Here is a 21,154-nt window from a genome sequence, read left to right as displayed (position 1 = left end):
TAGCTGTAACCCTAACACTCGCCCTAACATAACCCAAAATCTAGCCCTAACCCTAACTTTAAACCTAACCTAACCCTAACAATAGCCCTAATTGTAACCATAACTTTAGCCTTAAACTGATCTCTAACTCTATCCATTAATATAAACCATAACCCTAACCATAATGGTAACCCTAGGCATAAACCTAACCCTATCCCAAATCCTAACCATTTCATTACCCTAAACCTAACATGAATCCTAAATCTAACCCTATCATTACCCTAACCCCAATCCTAAAATTCATTCAAGCCCCAAATTGAAACCTTAACCTATCCCAAACCCTAAATCAGACCTTGACCCTAATAATACCCCTGGCTGTAAACTTGACCATAACCCAACACCTAACCCTTAGCCTAGACATAGCCATAAACCTAATCCTAAAACTATTTTTAACCATAATTCTGGACCTAAAATTAGCCCTAGCCCTAATCCTAGCCCTAACTCAAAAAAACACACCTAGCCCGCATCCTAGCCCTAAAACTACCCTTAATCATAACCCTAACTCTAGCCCTACACCTAACCCTAATTCTAACCCTCACCCTACCTCTAAATTTACCTATAACGTCATCCCTTACCCTAAATTTAAACCTAACCCTAACCCTAACCCTAGGCTTAAACACAAAACCTAGCCCTAATCCTAGGCCTAATTTAGCTCTATCTATAACCCTATCCTAGCCCTAGCCCTAAGACTAACTCTAACTCTTGCCCTAGCCCTAGCCTTATCCCTAGTTCTATCCCTATCTGCTACCGTAAAGCTAACACTAGCCCTAACACTTGCCCGAAAGTGAGCCCAGCCCTAACCCTAACTCTTAATCTAACCTTAAACCTGAGCCTAAGCCTAAGCCTAACACTAACACTAGCCCTAACCCTAATGATAATCATAAAACTAGCCCTACCCCTAATCCTACCAGTAAACCAAAACCGAGCAATATCCCTAACCCTAAACCTTAACTTAAACCAAACACTAACACTTCACCTAGACCTAAACCTAGCCCTAATTCAAGTCCTGAGCCTCACCCTAAAACTAATCCTGACCGTGACTCATATCCTAACACTCACCGTAGTTCTAAACACCACCCTAAACCCAAACCAAACACTAACATTAACAATAGCCCTAATTCGACTCTTAACGCTAACCCTAAAACTAACCCTGACCCTGACACCTATCCTAACAAGAACCATAGCTATAAATATCACCCTAACTTTAAACCTAACCCTAGCACTCAAACTACCCCTAACCCTAAACCTAAAACTAACTCTAATAGTAACCCTAGATCTTCCATTAGCCATTGCCCTAATCCTAGCCCTAAACTGAGCCCTAAACCTAGCTTTACCTCTAACTCTTACCCTAACCACAGCCCTAACCCTAGATCTAAATCAATCCCTTACCCCAAGCAAAACCCTAAACCTAAGAGTTACCCTAGACCTATCCATAGTCCTCAGAATAACCAAAACCCTAACCCTATTAATAGTCCTAACTCTAGCCTTCATTTTAGCTCTAACACTATCCCAAACGCTAACCCTAACCCTGACCCTTATTCTGATCCTAACACTAAACCTAGGTCTAACCCTAACCCCAAACCTAACCAAAATTTTCCATAATCCTATCCCTAGACCTAACTCTGAACTTAACTCTCAGCCTAGCCATAATCATACCTCAGAACCTAACCCTTACCCTAATCCTAATCCTAGTTCTAATCCTCACCTTAACCCTAACACAAGACCTAATCCTGACCATAACCCTAGCCCTAACCTTAACTCTAACTGTATCCATTACCCTAAAAACAATCCTTACCATAATGCTAACCCTAGGCTTAACCCTAAACCTATCACTTTCCCCAAACCTATCAATTACACTAAACTACCCTGAACCCTAAACCTAACACAATCATTATGGTAACCCTAACCCTAATGCTAATTCGAGCCCTAACCCTAACCTCAAACCTAAACCAAACCCTAAAACTGACCGTGAATCTAATAATTCTCCTAGTGATAAACCTGACTCTTACCCTACCTAAGCCTTACACTACACCTAGCCATAAACCTAACCCTAAAACTATTCCTAACCTTAACCCTAGACCTGATATTAACCCTAGCCTTAATCCTAGCCCTAACCCTAACACTAACCCTTGCCCTAATCGTAGCCCAAATTTAGTCCTATCCCTAACCCTAACCCTAACCCTAATTTGAGCCCAAAGACTAATTCTAACTCTCACCCTAACCCTAACCCTAGTTGTAACTCTATCCCTTACTAGAACTCTAATCCTAGCCCTAACCTCATAGCCGTGGTCATAACCCTATATCTAACCCTAACTCTAAATCTAACCCAAACCCTACGCCTAAACCTAAACCTAACACTAGCCTTAATGCTGAAGCTAATCCTAAAACTAGCTCTAAATCTAGCTCTAGCCCTAAAACAAACCGAGTCATAGCCATAACCCTAACCCTTAACCTAAACCAAACCCCAACCCTACACCTAGCCCTAACCATATCCCTAATTCTAGTCCTAACCCTAACCCGAAAACTAACCCTGACCCTGACTCTGACCTTAACACTAACCCAGGCTCTAAACATCATCATCACCATAAACCTCAACCTAACACTAGACCTAGCCCTAACCCTAACCCTATAACTAGCGCTAATCATAACCCTACTTCATACATTAGCCGTAGCCTTAACCCTAGCCCTAACCAAACCAAAAGCCTAGCCTTAATCCGAGTCCTAAACCTAGCTTTAACCCTAAACTTAAACCTAAACCTAACCCAAAACTAGCCCTAATCCTATACATAACCCTAGCCCTAACCTTAGGTCTAACCTATCCATTACCCTAGCAATAACCCTAACCTTAAGCTAACCCTAGGCCTAACCCTAACCTTATCCATTACAATAAACCAAACCTAAACCCTAAAATTAACCCTGTCATTACCCTAAACCTAAACTCTACCCTAACCCAAACCCTAACCCTGACCATGACCCTAAATATAACCCTAGATATGAACCTGAATCTTACCCTAAACCTAATCCTTACACTGGACCAAGCCATAAACCCAACACTAAATCTAGCCCTAAATATAACCCTATACCTGACATTAACCCTAGCCCTAATATTATCCCTAACGTTAACACAAAACCTAAACCTTATGCTAGCCACAAACTTAGCCTTAATCATAACCCTAACCCTATATCTAGCCCTAACCTTAATAATAACCCTTGTCCTAGCCCTAAACCTAGCCAAAACCACATCCCTTACCCTAAACGTAACCCTAACTCTAACCCTAACCCTTGCTGTCACAACTGCCCTATCCTTAGCCTTAGCTTTAACACTAGATTGAAAACTAACTTTAAATCTAACTCTAACTCGATGCCTAAGCCTAAAACTATCCATTACCCTGATTCTAAAACTAGCTCTCACCCTAACCGTAACTCTAACCCTAGCCACCCTAACCCTAACCCTAACCCTAGCCCTAAGAATTACTCTCACACTGACCCTATCGATCGTTCTAATCCTCTCCCTTCCCATAAACCTAACCCTATGTGCTGGGAGCCATTAGCCAAGTAGGTATGACAATTTCCTTGCCAGCGTACCCCATGTTGCAGTGAAATTGCATGTAGGTGACCTTGCTCAAGGACCAGGGTGGATTAGGGTGTTCCCGGTTTAGGATAAACCGTTTAGGGTTTAGGGTGTTCCAGGTTTAAGATTATTCCTGCTGGAAATAGGGCGTATCCTGCTGCCTGAGTTCCCCTTGAGTTCTCATGGGATTCAGACAGTATTTTTTCGGACACAGAAGCCCAGTGGTGGTGGATTTGGGCAGAGAACGTGGATTTTCCCAGAATGTGATTGTAGATGGCTGGTGTGAGTTCGGGAATAAAGAGTTGCTGTTTGAATCTACAAGCTGTGTGGTGGCTCGTGATTGTGTGCCCAGCCAGACGGCGGCATTTGTGCCCAGCCAGACTGCGGCACCTATGCCAAATCCTAGTCCTAACTCTTGCCCTATCCTTAGCCATAGCTAAACTTAGAAAAATACCTAACTCTTAATTTAAACCTAAACTCAAAACTAAGCCTAAATCTAAGACTAGACCTAACCCTAACACTAATCCTAAAATTTGCCCTAACGCTAACCCTAGCCCTAAAACTAAACAGAGCCAAAGCTCTAACCATAACCCTAAACCTAAACCAAGCCCTAACCCTACACCTAGCCCTAAACCCTGCCTTAATTCAAGTTTTAGGCCAAACCCTAAAACTAACCCTGACCCTTACTCTGATCATAACACTAACCGGAGGTCTAAACAGCACCCTAATCCTAAACATGAACCTAACACTAAACCTAGCCCTAAAACACTAAAATTAGCCAGAATCATAATCCTAGTACTTACATTAGCCGTAACTTTAACCCTAGCACTAACTTAACCCAAAATCTAGCCCTAATCATAACCATGAACCTAGCCCTTAACTGATTTCTAACTCTATCCATTCCATAACCATAACCATAACCCTAATGCTAATTTGATCCTTAACTTTAAACCTTAACCTATCCCAAACCCTAACCCAGAACTTGACCCTAATAATACCCCTAGCTCTAAACCTGACCCTAAACCTAAATCTAACCCTTGCACTAGTCGTATCCATAATCCTAACCCTAAAACAATCTTTAACCATAATTCTGGACCTGAAATTAGCCCTAGCACTACTCCTAGCACTAACCCTAAAAAAAAATACCCTAGCCCTCATCCTAGCCCCAAACCTAGCCTTTATCATAACCCTAAACTTAACCACAGTCCTAATCCTCATTTTAACCCTCACCCTACCTCTAAACATAGCTATAAGGCCATCCCTTACCCCGAACTTTGCCCTAACTCTAAAACTAAATTCTAAACTCTAACTCTAAACCCTAACCCTAACCCTAACACTAGGCTTAAACTAAACACTAAACCTAGCCCTAATCCTAGCCATAATTGAGCCCTATCTCTAACCCTAGCCCTAAGATTAACTCTCGCCCTATCCCTAACCATAAACCTAACCCAAACCCTAACTCTAACCCTAAACTTACAACTAACCCTAACCTTAACCATAATAATAATAATAATAATAATAATAATAATAATAATAATTCTAACACTAACCCTAACACTAACCATAACCCTAACTCTAACCCTAATCCTAGCCCTAACCCTAAATCTATTCCTAACCATAACATATCCCTAACCCTAACCCTAACAAACACTAAAGCTAATCCAAAACCTAATCCTATCCCTAACACTAACCCTAAACCTCATGCTAACAAGAACCCTATACCTAACACTAAAACTAACCCTAACCCTAACCCTTACACTAATCCTAAAACTCACCATAACCCGTTTAACCCTAAACCTAAAACTAAACCCAAACATAAACATAACACTAACTCTAAACCTAACACTAATCCTAACCCTAACACTAACACTAAACCTATCCCTAACCCTAACACAATCCCTAACCCTAACTCTAACACTAACACTAACCCTAAACCTAAACCTAACACTAACCCTAACCCTAACCCTAACACTACCCCTAACCTTAACCCTAAAACTAACACTAACCATAACCCTAACACTTACATGAAACCTAAAGTTAACCTAACACTAAACCTAACATTAACCGTAACCCTAACCCTAACTTATTATCCCTTATTAACCCTAACATTATCCCTAACCTTAACCCTAACATGAACCCTAACCCTATCTCTAACACTAAACCTAACCTTAGGATTAACCCTACCCGAACATTAACCCTAACCATAACTCTAACACTAAGCTAATACTAATCCTAACCCTAACTCTAAAACAAACACTAATATTTACCAAAACTGTAACACTAACTGTAACCCTAGCATAACCCAAACCTTAAAACTGACCCTAACCCTATCCCTAAACCTAAACCTAAACCTAACCGTAAATCTAACACTAACCCTAAACCTAACTCTAAATCTTACACAAACACTAATCCTAAACTTAACCCTTACCCTACCTGTAACATTAACTCTAAGCCTAACAATAACCCAAAACATAACCCCTACACAAAGCCTAATCCTAAACCTAACATGCACCCTAACACTAACCCTAACCCTAACCCTAAAACTAACCCTAAACTAACCCTAACCCTAACAATAAACCTAACCCTAACCCTAACACTAACACTAACCCTAACACTAACCCTAACCCTAACTCTAATCCTGACCGTTACCTAACCCTAACCCTTACTTAACCCTAATCTAATCCTAACCTTAACCCTTACATAACCCTAACCCAACCCTAAATCTAACACTAACCCTAATCCTAACCCTATCACTAACCCTAAGCTTAAGCCTAACCCTAAACCTAACACTAATTATAACACTATCCCTAACAGTAACACTAACGCTTAACTTCACCCTAACTCTAACACTAGAATCTAACCCTAATACGAACTAACGCTAACCCTTACCCTAACCCTATACTTACATTAACCCTAACTTTAACCCTAATTGAAACACTAATCCTATAGATATCCCTAACACTAACACTATTCCTAATCATAACTAAAAACCTAAACCTAAACATAAACCTAACAGTGACACTAAGCCTAACACTAAATTTAACCCTAACCCTATCCCTAACACTAATTCTAACCCTAACATTAACCCTAACCCTATTTCTAATCCTAAGTTTAGACCTAACCCTAAACCTAACACTAACCCTAACACTAAACCTAACATTAACACTAACCCTAAATCTAAACCTAACCCTAAAACTAACCTCAACCCTAACCTTAACCCTAACAATAACCCTAACCCTAAAACTATCTCTAACCCTAATACTAACCGTAAGTCTAACCCTAAATTTAACCCAAACAAAAAACCTAAACCTAACCCTAACCCTAACAATAAGCCTAACCCTAACCCTAACACTAATCACAACCCTAAACCGAACCCTAACCCTAATCCTAACACTAACCCAAATCCTAACTTTAACTGTAACCCTAACCCTAACCCTTACATTTAAACTAAACCTAACCCTAAAGTGAAACATAACACTAGCCCTAATCTTAACCCTAAATGTAACACTAACCCTAATCTTAACCCTAACCCTAACACTATCTCTAAACCTATCCCTAACCCTAACATTATTCCTAAACTTAACTCAATCACTAACACTAACAGTAAGCCTAACCCTAAACCTAACCCTAACACTAACCATAACCCTAATCCTAACCCTAACACTAAAGATAACCCTAACCGTAACCCTAATGCTAACACTAACTGTAAACCTAACCCTAAACTTAACGCTAACCCAAAACCTCACAATAACACTAACACTAACCCTAACCCTAAACTTATAATAACCCTAACCCTAACACTAACATTAACCCTAAGTAAACCTAACACTAAACCTAACTGTATCACGAACCCTAACCCCAACCCTAACCCTAACCCTGACACTAACTCTAAACTAAACCTCATCCTAACTTAACACTAACCCTAAACCTAACCCTAACCCTAATCCTAATCCTAACACTAACCCTAAACCTAACACTAATCTTAACCCTAACCCTAACCCTTAGCCTAACACTCACCAAAACCCTAACCCTAACAGTAACACTAACTCTAATCATAATCCTTATCCTAACCCTAATCCTTAACTTAACCCTAACCCTAACACAAACACCAACCCTAACCCTAAATCTAACATTAACCCTAACACTAAGCCTCACCTAACCCTAACCATAACACAAACTCTAACCCATATCATAACCTAACCCTAAATTACCCTAACCCTAACACTAACCTAACACTAACCTTAATCCTAAACCTAACCCTAACTCTAACCATTACCCTAACCCTAAACTTAACAAAAACACTAACTCTAACCCTAAAATTAACAGTAACCCTAACCTTAATCCTAAACCTTACACTAACCCTAACCCTAACTCTAACATGAACTCTAACCCTAACCCTAACAGTAACCCTAACCATTACCCTAAACCTAACACAAAACTTAAACCTAAACTTTACACTAACACTAACTCTAACCCTAACCGTAACCTGAAACCTAACACTAACCATAATCCTAACCCTAAACCTAACCCTAATCCTAACCATAGTACTAACTCTGACCCTAACCCTAACCATTACCTAACCCTAAAAGTAAACCTAACCCTAACAATAACATCAACACTAACCCTAACCCGAAACCTAAACCAAACCCTAAACCTAACCCTAACACTAACCCAAACTCTAACCCTAATCCTTACCTAGCCCTAAATGTAACCCCAACCCTAACAATAACATCAACCCTAAACCTAACCCGAAACCTAAACCGAACCCTAACACTAACCTAAAACCTAACCCTATCCCTAACCCTAACCCTTACATTAAAACTAAACCTAACACTAAACCTCACATTATCCCTTATCCTAACCATAATGCTAACCCTGAACCTAAACATAATGCTAAACCAAACACTAACACTAACCCTAACTGTAAACCTAACACTAACCCTAATATTAACCCTAAATCTAAAACTAACACTAACCCTAACCTTAACCCTAACCTTAACACGTACCCTAAGCCAAACCCTAACCCTAACCTAAATCTAACCCTAACCCTATCCTTAACATGCACCCTAAACAGAAACCTAACCCTAACCCTAACACTATCCCTAACCCTTATCCTAACCCTATCTTAACCCTAATCCTAATACTAACCCTACCCCGAACCCTAACACTAACACTAACTCTAATCATAACCCTAAACCTAAACCTAAATATGATTTTAACGCTGAGCCTAACCTAACACTAACACTAATTCTAACCCTAACTCTATCCCTTACACTAACACTAAACCTAATCCTAACCACAACCCTATCCCTAATCCTAAGCCTAACACTACCATAACATAAACTGTAAACTTAAACATAACCCTAACCCTAACCTAACCCTAATCCTAACCCTAAATTTACACTAACCCTAACCCTATCACTAACCCTATTCCTAACCTTAACCCAAACACTAACACTAACTTTAACACTAACCCATACACTAACTCTAAACCTAACAAAAACCTTAACGCTTACCCTAAGCATAATCCTAATTCTAACCTAAACCCTGTCCCTAATCCTAACCATAACCGTAACCCAAACCATAATCCGAACCCTAACCTATCCCTAAAACTAATCCTTCCCTAATCCTAACCCTAACTTTAACACTAAACCAAACACTTACCCTAAACCTAACCTTTACAGTAACTCTAACCATAATCCTAACCCTATCACTAACCCTAGCCATAAACCTAACACTCACCCTAATTTTAACACTAACCCTAACCCTAAAACTAACACTAACCCTAACCCTAACAGTAACACTAAACCTAACCCTAACCTTAAGCCTAACACTAAACCTAACCCTAACCCTAATTCTAACCATAATCCAACAGTAACTCTAAACCTAACCCTAACACAAATCCTATCCCTAAACCTAACCCTAACACAAACCATAACCCTAACCCTAACACTAACCCTAACACTATCCCTAAACCTAACCCTAACCCTAACTCTGACACTAACCCTAATGTTAACTGGAAACCTAACCCTAACCCAAACCCTAACACTAACTCTAAACCTAATTCTAAACCTTACTCTAACCCCAACCCAAAACCTAACACTAACCATAACCCTAACCATAACATTTACTCTAACACTAACCCTAACCCTAAACCTAACGCTAACTCTAACCCTAAACCTAACACTAACCCTAACTGTAACTATAACACTAACACTAACCCCAAACTTATACCTAATCCTAAACCTAACACTAACACTAACCCTAACCCTAACTATAACCCTAACCGTAAACCTAATCCTAACCAAAACACTAACAATAACCCTAATCCTAACCCTAAACCTAACACTAACCCTAACCATAACCCTAAACATAACTCTAATCCTAACCGTAACCCTAACCCTAACCCTTTCTCTAAACCTCACCCTATCCCTAACACTATCTCTAACACTCACCCTATCGCAAACCCTAAACCTAACTCTAACCCTAATCGAAACACCAATCCTAATTCTAATCCTAACCCTAACCAAAAACTTACACCACACCCTAACACTAAACCTAGCCATAACCCTAACACGAACCCTAACCATAACCTAACAGTAACCATAACACAAACTGACAATGTAACACAAACCCAAACCCTAACCCTAACCTTAACACAAATCATTACCCAAACCATAACCCTAACCCAACCTAACCTTAACCCTACCCCTTACCTAACACTAACCCTAAATCCTTACCCTGAAACTAATCCTAACCATAACCCTGAACCTAACACTAATGTTAATCTTAACCCTAAACCGAACCATAACACTAACCCTAACCTTAACCCTAACCCTAACGCTCACCCTAAACTTATCCCTAACTCTAAACCTAACAGTAACACTAACCCTAACTGTGACACTAACACTAACCCTAACACTAACCATAAAACAAATCCTAACCCTAACACTAACCCTAACCCTAAACCTAAACCTAATTTTCACACTAACACTAACCTTAAACCTAACCCTATTTCTAAAACAAATCCTAACACTAAATCTAACCCTAACCCTAACAGAAACCCTAACCCAAACGAACCCTAAATCTTACACGAACCCTAACCCTATAACTAATGCTAAACCTAACCCTAATCCTAAAGCTAACACTAAAACTAAACCTAATCCTAACCCTAACCCTAATCCTAACCCTATCACTAACACTAATCCTAACCCTACTCCTAACCCTAACCCTAACCCTAACACTAATCCTAACCCTAACCCTTAGCCTAAACCTATTTTTAACCCTAACACTATCTCTAACCCTAACCTTAACCAAACTCTAAACCTAATCCAACTGTAACCCTAACTCTAAACCTAACCCAAACTCTAACCATAACCATCAACTTAACACAAACCATAACCCTAACCCTAACACTAACCCTAACAGTAGAACTAACCCTTATCCTAACTCTTAAACTAACCCCAACCCTAACCCGATCCCTATCCTGAACCTTACCCTAATTCTAAAACTAACCCTAACCCTAACCCTAACTCTAACCCTAATCCAAACATTACCCTAACCATAACCGAAACCCTAAACCTAAATCTCAACCTAATACAAACCATAACCCTAACCCTAACACTGACCCTAACACTAACCCTGATCCTAACCATAATCCTACCTCTTAAACTAACATTAACCCTAACCCAATCCCTAACCTTGATCCTCAACCTAATTCTAAAACTAACCCTGAACCTAATGCTAACCTGTACCCTAACAATAACCCTAAACCTTACATTATACTAAACCTAAACCTAACCCTAACCCTATCACTAACCCTAACAGTAACCCTAACCCTCAGCCTAACATGAACCCTAACTTTAACACTAACCCCAATCCTAACCATAACCCTAACTCTAACCCTAACCCTATTCTTAACCCTAACACTAACCCTAACCGTAATCCTAACCCTAACTCAAAGCATAATTCAACCATAACCCTAAACCTAACCCTAACACAAATCTTATCCCTAACCCTAGCCCTAACACATACATAACCCAAACTGTAACCCTAAACCAATCACTAACCCTAACCCTAACCCTAACCCTTACACTAACACTAAATTTAAACCTAACACTAACTCTAACATTAACCCTCACACTAACCCTAACACAAACCCTAACCCTACCCCTACCTCTAACCCTAATCCTATCCCTTACACTAACCCTATCCCTAACAGTAACCCTAACACTAATTCTAACCGTAATACTAACCCAAACCCCAACACTTACCCTAACACCAACCCTAACCATAAAACCTACATTAACCTTAAACTTAACCATTACCCTAATTGTTTCCTTAATACTGAACCTAAACCTAACCCTAACCCTATTAACCCTAACACAAACCCTAACCCTAAGCCTAAACCTAACAAAAACACTAACCCTAACACTACAACTAACCCTAAAACTAACCCTAACCCTATACTTTTTATTATTAGTTGTTCAAAACATTACAAAGTTCTTGACATATTATATTTCATACATTTGATTCAAGTGGATTATCAACTCCCATTTTTACCCTATATACATAATGCAGACTCCCATCAGTTACACATCCACTTTTTTACCTACTGCCATACTAGTGTATGTTGTATTCTGCTGCCTTTCCTAACCTCTACAATCCCCCCTCCCCTCCCCTCCCCTTCCATCCCCTCCCATCCCCTCCCTTCCCGTCTTCTTTCCCTACCCCATTTACTGTAATTCATCTCTCTCTTGTTTTTCATCCTCTCCCCTCACTTCCTCTTATATGTAATTTTGTGTAACAATGAGGGTCTCCTTCATTTACCATGCAATTTCCCTTCTCTCTCTCTTTCCTTCCCCCCTCTCATCCCTGTTTAGTTGTGATCTTCTCATGCTCTTCCTCTCTATTCTGTTCTTAGTTGCTCTCCTTATATCAAAGAAGACATTTTGCATTTATTTTTTAGGGATTGGCTAGCTTCACTTAGCATAATCTGCTCTAGTGCCATCCATTTCCCTGCAAATTCCATGATTTTGTCATTTTTTAGTGCAGAGTAATACTCCATTGTGTATAAATGCCACTTTTTTTATCCATTCATCTATTGAAGGGCATCTAGGTTGGTTCCACAGTCTAGCTATTGTGAATTGTGCTGCTATGAACATTGTTGTAGCTGTGTCCCTGTAGCATGCTCTTTTAAGGTCTTTAGGGAATAGCCCAAGAAGTGGAATAGCTGGGTCAAATGGTGGATCCATTCCCAGCTTTCCAAGGAATCTCCATACTGCTTCCTAAATTGGCCACACCAATTTGCAGTCCCACCAGAAATGTATAAGTGTATCCTTTTCCCCACATCCTCACCAGCACTTGTTGTTTGACTTCATAATGACTGCCAATCTCACGGGAGTGAGATGGTATCTTAGGGTGGTTTTGATTTGCATTTCTCTTTTTTTTTTTAATCTGTTAGGTTGGTTTTATTTTATTTTTTTCTTTAATTTTTATTGTTGGTTGCTCAAAACATTACATAGTTCTTGACATATCATATTTCACACTTTGATTCAAGTGGGTTATGAACTCCCATTTTTACCCCGTATAAGGATTGCAGCATCACATCGGTTACACATCCACTGTTTACATATTGCTATACTAGTGTCTGTTGTATTCTGCTGCCTTTCCTATCCTCTACTATCCCCCATCCCCTCCCCTCCCATCTTCTCTCTCTACTCCATCTACTGTAATTCATTTCTCCCCCTTGTTTTTTTTCCCCTTTCCCCTCACTTCCTCTTGTATGTAATTTTGTATAACCATGAGGGTCTCCTTCCATTTCCATGCAATTTCCCTTCTCTTTAATTTTCCCTCCCACCTCTCACCCCTGTTTAAAGTTAATCTTCTTCTCATGCTCTTCCTCCCGACTCTGTTCTTAGTTACTCTCCTTATATCAAAGAAAACATTTGACATTTGTTTTTTAGGGATTGGCTAGCTTCACTTAGCATAATCTGTTCTAATGCCATCCATTTCCCTGCAAATTCTATGATTTTGTCATTTTTTAATGTAGAGTAATACCCCATTGTGTATAAATGTCACATTTTTTTTTATCCATTCGTCTATTGAAGGGCATCTAGATTGGTTCCACAGTCTTGCTATTGTGAATTGTGCTGCTATGAATATCGATGTAGCAGTGTCCCTGTAGCATGCTCTTTTTAGGTCTTTGGGGAATAGACCGAGAAGGGGAATAGCTGGGTCAAATGGTGGTTCCATTCCCAGCTTTCCCAGGAATCTCCATACTGCTTTCCAAATTGGCCGCACCAATTTGCAGTCCCACCAGCATTGTACAAGAGTACCCTTTTCCCCACATCCTCGCCAGCACTTGTTGTTCTTTGACTTCATAATGGCTGCCAATCTTATGGGAGTGAGACGGTATCTTAGGATGGTTTTGATTTGCATTTCTCTGACTGCTAGAGATGGTGAGCATTTTTTCATGTACTTGTTGATTAATTGTATGTCAATCTCTGAGAAGTGTCTGTTCAGGTCCTTGGCCCATATGTTGATTGGGTTATTTGTTATCTTATTGTTTAATTTTTTGAGTTCTTTGTTTACTCTGGATATTAGGGCTCTATCTGAAGGGTGAGGAGTAAAAATTTGTTCCCATGATATAGGCTGCCTATTTACCTCTCTTACTGTTTCTCTTGCTGAGAAAAATCTTTTTAGTTTAAGTAAGTCCCATTTGTTGATTCTTGTTATTAACTCTTGTGCTATGGGTGTTCTATTAAGAAATTTGGAGCCGGACCCCACAGTCTGTAAGTCGGAGCCAACTTTTTCTTCTATCAAATGCAGAGTCTCTGATTTGATATCAAGCTCCTTGATCCACTTTGAGTTAACTTTTGTGCATGGTGAGAGAAAGGGATTCAGTTTCATTTTGTTGCATATGGATTTCCATTTTTCCCAGCACCATTTGTTGAAGATGCTATCCTTCCTCCATTGCATGCTTTTAGCCCCTTTATCAAATATAAGATAGTTTTAACTTTGTGGGTTAGTTTCTGTGTCGTCTATTCTGTACCATTTGTCCACCCGCCTGTTTTGGTACCAGTACCATGCTGTTTTTGTTACTATTGCTCTGTAGTATAATTTGAAATCTGGTATCGCTATACCACCTGATTCACATTTCCTGCTTAGAGTTGCTTTTGCTATTCTGGGTCTTTTATTTTTCCATATGAATTTCATGATTGCTTTCTCTATTTCTACAAGAAATGCCTTTGGGATTTTGATTGGCATTGCATTAAACCTATAGAGAACTTTTGGTAATATCGCCATTTTGATGATGTTAGTTCTGCCTATTCATGAACAGGGTATATTTTTCCATCTTCTAAGATCTTCTTCTATTTCTCTCTTTAGGGTTTTGTAGTTTTCATTGTATAAGTCTTTCACCTCTTTTGTTATGTTAATTCCCAAGTATTTTATTTTATATTTTTTTGAATATATTGTGAATGGGGTGTTTTTCTTCATTTCCATTTCAGAAGTTTTGTTGCTGATATACAGGAAAGCCTTTGATTTATGTGTGTTGATTTTATATCCTGCCACTTTGCTGAATTCATTTATTAATTCTAGTAGTTTCTTTGTAGACCCTTTTGGGTCTTCTAGGTATAGAATCATGTCACCTGCAAATAGTGATAATTTAAGTTCTTCTTTTCCTATTTTTATGACTTTAATTTCTTTTGTCTGTCTAATTGCTCTGGCCAGTGTTTTGAGGACTATATTGAATAGAAGTGGTGATAGAGGGCATCGCTGTCTTGTTCCAGATTTTAGAGGGAATGCCTTCAATTTTTCTCCATTCAGAATGATGCTAGCCTGAGGCTTAGCATAGATAGCTTTTACAATGTTGAGGTAAGTTCCTGTTATCCCTAGTTTTTCTAGTGTTTTGAACATAAAGGATGCTGTACTTTGTCGAATGCTTTTTCTGCATCTATTGAGATGATCATATGGTTCTTATCTTTGAGTCTACTGATGTGGTGAATAACATTTATTGATTTCCGTATATTGAACCAGCCTTGCGTCCCAGGGATGAATCCTACTTGATCATGGTGCACAATTTTTTTGATGTGTTTTTGTATCCGATTTGCCAGAATTTTATTGAGAATTTTTGCATCTAGGTTCATTAGAGATATTGGTCTGTAGTTTTCTTTCTTTGAGGTGTCTTTGTCTGGTTTCAGAATTAGGGTGTTGTTGGCCTCATAGAATGAATTTGGAAGAGCTCCCTCTTTTTATATTTCCTGAAATAACTTGAAAAGTATTGGTTTTAATTCTTCTTTAAAGGTTTTGTAAAACTCCGTTGTATACCCATCCGGTCCTGGGCTTTTCTTGGTTGGTAGTCCTTTGATTGTTTCTTCTATTTCATCCATTGGTATTGGTCTGTTCAAATTGTGTGTATCCTCCTTATTCAGTCTGGGCAAATCATATGACTTAAGAAATTTATCGATGTCTTCACTATCTTCTATTTTATCAGAATATAGGGTTTCAAAATAACTTCTAATTGTCTTCTGTATTTCTGTAGCATCTGTTGTGATATTTCCTGTTTCATCTCGTATGTTAGTAATTTGAGTTCTCTCTCTTCTTCTCTTTGTTAGCATGGCTAAGGGTCTGTCAATCTTATTTATTTTTTTCAAAGAACCAACTTTTAGTTTTGTCAATTTTTTCAATAGTTTCTTTTGTTTCAATTCCGTTGATTTCCACTCTGATTTTAATTATTTCTTGTTCTGCTATATTTGCTGTTGTTTTGTTCTTCCTTTTCTAGGGCTTTGAGATGAAGTGTGAGCTCACATATTTGTTGGTTTTTCCTTTTTTTGAGGAATGACCTCCAGGCAATTAATTTTCCTCTTAAAACTGCTTTCATGTGTCCCATAGATTCTGATATGTTCTGTCTGTATTTTCATTTGTCTCTAAGAATTTTTTGATTTCCTCCTTTATGTCTTTTGTAACCCATTGATCATTCAGTAACATATTGTTCATTTTCATTTTCATTTTCCATGAGATGTATGATTTTTCCTTCCTTCTTTTATCATTGATTTCCAGTTTCATTCCATTATGATCAGATAGAATGAATGGTATTATCTCCACCTCTTTATATTTACTGAGGGTTGCCCTATGGCATAATATATGGTCTATTTTTGAGAAGGATCCATGTGCTGCTGAGAAAAAAGTATATCCACTTGATGATGATTGATATATTCTATATATATATCAGTTAAGTCTAGGTTATTGATTGTGATATTGAGGCTATTATTTCTTCATTCAACTTTTGTTTGGAGGATCTGTCCAATGGTGAGAGAGGAGTGTTGAAGTCACCCATAATTATTGTGGTGTGGTCTATTTGATTCTTGAACTTGAGGAGAGTTTGTTTTATGAATGTCGCAGCACCATTATTTGGTGCATAAATATTGATAATTGTTATGTCTTGTTGGTGAATGGTTCCTTTTAACAGTATATAATGTCCTTCCTTATCCCTTTTGATTAACTTAATCTTGAAGTCGATTTTATTCGATATGAGGTTGGCCACCCCTGCTTGCTTACGAGGACCGTGTGCATGGTATGTTTTTTTCCCCACATTTCACCTTCAGCCTGTGTATGTCTTTTCCAATCAAATGTGTCTCATGGAGGCAGCATATTGTTGGATTTGTTTTTTTTAATCCATGTTACCAGCCTATGTCGCTTTATTGGTGAGTTTAAGCCATTTACGTTTAGAGTTACTATTGATATATTATTTGTATTTCCACCCATGTTTGATTACTTATCTTTTTTGTAAAATTTGGTTTGTTTCTCCATGATTAGCTTTCCCCCTGCTCTCTGGCTTACTGAGGTACTTCCCACTGTTGGTTTTGGTTATTGTTTTTCATTTCTTCCTCATGTAGTGTTTTGCTCAAGATGCTTTGCAATGCTTGTTTTCTGGCTGCAAATTCTTTTAACTTTTGTTTATCATGAAAGATTTTTATTTCGTTGTCATACCTGAAGCTTAATTTTGCTGGGTACAAAATTCTTGGTTGGCATCCATTGTCTTTCAGAGTTTGAAATATGTTGTTCCAGGATCTTCTCGCTTTCAGCGTAGTGATGAAGAATCTGTTGTAAACCTTATTGGTTTACCCCTGAATGTAATCTGCCTCTTTTCTCTTGAAGCTTTTAATATTTTCTCTTTGTTCTGTATATTGGATATCTTCATAACAATGTGTCTTGGCGTTGGTCTACTGTGATTTTGTATGCTCGGTGTCCTGTATGTATCTACAATTTGTACATCCATTTCCTTTTTTATGTCTGGAAAGTTTTCTATAATTATTTCATTTAACAGGTTGTCCATTTCCTTGGTTTGAACCTCTATGCCTTCCTCTATCCCGATGACTCTTAAGTTTGTATTTTTTTATGTTATCCCATATCTCTTGGATGTTTTTCTAGTGATTTTTTTACCAGCCTTCCTGAGTTGGCTAGACTCTTTTCAAGATGATATATTTTGTCTTCATTATCTGACGTTCTGGCTTCTACTTGCTCCACTCTGTTGGTGATACTCTCAATTGAGTTTTTAATTTGGGTTATAGTTTCCTTCATTTCTAAATTTATTGTTTGACTTTCTTTTATAAAAATATAGAACGCTTCATGAATTTGCATGTCATCCTTGCACAGGGGCCATGCTAATCTTCTCTGTATCATTCCAATTTTAGTATATGTGCTGCCGAAGTGAGCACCTAACCTTATACTTAACTCTAAAACTTACCCTAAACCTAAACCTAAACCTAACCCTAATATTTACCCTAACCCTAATTCTAATCCTTATCCTAACACTTATTGTAACACTAAATCTAAATTTAACCCTCACCTTAACACTAAACCTAAAACTATCCCTAACCCTATCACTAACCATACCCCTAACACTAACAATAACAGTATTTCCAACCCTAACCCTAACAGTAACACTAACCCTAAACCTAAACCTAACACTAAACTTAGCCCTAACCCTAACCCTGTCACTAATCTTAACCCAAACTCTAACACTAATCTTTATACTAACACTAATCATAACACTCACCCTAAACCTAACCCTAACCCTACAACTAACTCTAAACCTATCCCTAATCCTGACAGTATAATAAATCCTAATGCTAACCCTAACACAAACACTAACACTAAACCTAACCCTAACCCTGTCCCTCATCCTAACTCTAACCATAAACCTAACACTCACCATAACCATCACCCTAACACAAACACTAATTCTAAACCTAACATTAGCCCTAACCCTAAACTTAACCCTAAAATTAACCTTAAAAATAACCCTAACACTAACCTAACCCTAACACTAACCCTAAACCTAACCTTATACCCAACCCAAAAACTAACCCTAACCCTAACACTAACCCTTATACAAAACATAACCCTAACTCTAACATGAATCCTAAGTCTAACCCTAACCCTAACACTAACCCTAACACTGACCCTAATCCTAACCCTAAACCTAAAACTAACTCCAACTGTAACACTAACCCTAACCCTAAACTCAACCCTAACAATAAATCTAACCCCAATCCTAATCCTTTCACTAATTCTAACCCTAAACATAACCCCAAACCTAACACTAACCCTAACCCTAACACTTAGCCTAACCATATTCTTAACCCTAACCCTAACCCTTACCATAACACTAAACCTAACTCGCACCCTAACCCTTAGTGTAAGCATATTTTTAACCCTAACACTAACCCTAACCCTCACCTTAACACTAACTCTAATACTAATCCAACCATAACCCTAACTCTAACCCTAAACCAAACCCTAATCCTAACCTCAACCTAGCAAAAACCATAGCCCTAACCCTAACACTAACCCTATAACTAACACCCTAATCCTTACCCTAATCCTAACTCTTAAAATAACCCTAAACCTAACCAGATCCCTAACCCTGATCCTCACCCTAGTTCTAAAACTAACCCTTAACCTAATCCTAACCAGTGCCCTAACAATAAATTAAACCCTTACCTAATACTAACCTTAAACCTAACCCTAACCCTATCACTAACCCTAACCGTAACCATAACACTCAACCTAACACTAAACCTAACTTTAACACTAACCCAAAACCTATACATAACACACTAAAAGCTTAACCCTAACACTAACACTAACCCTATGTCTACCCTTAACCTAACACTAACCCTAACCCTAAACCTAACCCTGACTCAAACTGTAATCTAACCATAACCCTAAACCTAACCCTAACACAAATCCTATCCCTAATCCTAACCCTAACACATACCCTAACTTGAACCCTAACCCTAACCCAATCACTAACACTAACCCTAACCCTAAACCTTACCCTAACCATAAACCTAACCCTAACCCTAACACTAACTCTAACACTAACCATAACCCTAACTCTAACGCAAACCCTAACCCTATCCTTAACTCTAACCAAATCCTAACCCTAAGCCTAAACCTTACACTAACCCTTTCCCTAACCCTAACCCTAACACTAATTCTAACCATAAATCTATCCCTACCCTTACACTTACCTATCACTAACCCTAACCATAACACACTAACCCTAACCCTAACACTAACAATAACCATTACCCTAATACTAAACCTAACCCTAACCCTAATCCTAACTCTTAACCCTAACACAAATTCTAAACTTAAGCCTAAACCTAACAAAAACACTAACCCCAACACTACCACAGCCCTAAAAGTAAACTTAACCATATACTTAACTCTAAATCTCACCCTAAACCTAACCCTAGGCCTAAACTTAACATTTACTCTAACCCTATTTCTAATCCTACTCCTAACACTTACCATACACTAACTCTAACCTAACCCTCACCTGAACACTAACCCTAACCCTAACCCTAACACTAACACTAAAACTATCAATAACCCTATGGCTAACCCTAATCCTAACCCTAACAATAACACTAATACTAACCCTAACCCTAACATTAACACTAACCCTAAACCTAAACCTAATCCTAAACCTAACCCTCATCCTATGTGTAACCCTAAACCTAACAACAACCATAATCCTAACACAAACTCTAACACTAAACCTAACACTAAAACCTACCCAAAATGTAAACTTAACACTAATCCTAACTGTAACCCTATCCCTAACCCTAACAATAATGCTAACCCTAACCCAAACCATAAGACTAACCCTAAACATATCTCTAACCATAAAACTAACTATAAGAGTAACTCTAACCCTAACCCTAACCCTCAAACTCGCCCTAAACGTAACTCTAAATCTAACACAAACCCTAACCCTAACCCTAACCTTAACCTAATCTTAAACCTAACCCTAAAACTAACTTTTACCCTAACTCTAACCTAACCCTAACACTAACTCTAACCCTAACCATAACCCTTACCCTAAATCTAACCCAAAAACAAACCCTAACCCTAACACTAACCTAACCCTAACCGAAATCCTAACCATAACCAAAACACTAAACCTATCCGAAACCCTAACACAAACCTAATCCTAAATGTAGCCTTAATCCTAACACTAACTCAAAC

The 21,154-nt window shown here is 38.5% G+C and overlaps 1 non-coding gene across 1 annotated transcript; it reads right to left on the bottom strand.

Moving 5' to 3' along the window:
- Positions 1 to 18,223: 18,223 nt before the first annotated feature.
- LOC139701656 (U6 spliceosomal RNA) lies at positions 18,224 to 18,330 on the bottom strand. Its single transcript, XR_011704214.1, has one exon. It is a non-coding gene; the product is annotated as a U6 spliceosomal RNA (small nuclear RNA).
- Between the last annotated feature and the right edge of the window lie 2,824 nt (positions 18,331 to 21,154).

Source organism: Marmota flaviventris, chromosome 13, assembly GCF_047511675.1.
Source record: "Marmota flaviventris isolate mMarFla1 chromosome 13, mMarFla1.hap1, whole genome shotgun sequence".
NCBI classification, from domain to species: Eukaryota; Metazoa; Chordata; class Mammalia; order Rodentia; family Sciuridae; genus Marmota; species Marmota flaviventris.
The sequence above is the reverse complement of the archived record's forward strand: the minus strand, read 5'-3'. Positions and strand labels throughout refer to the sequence as shown.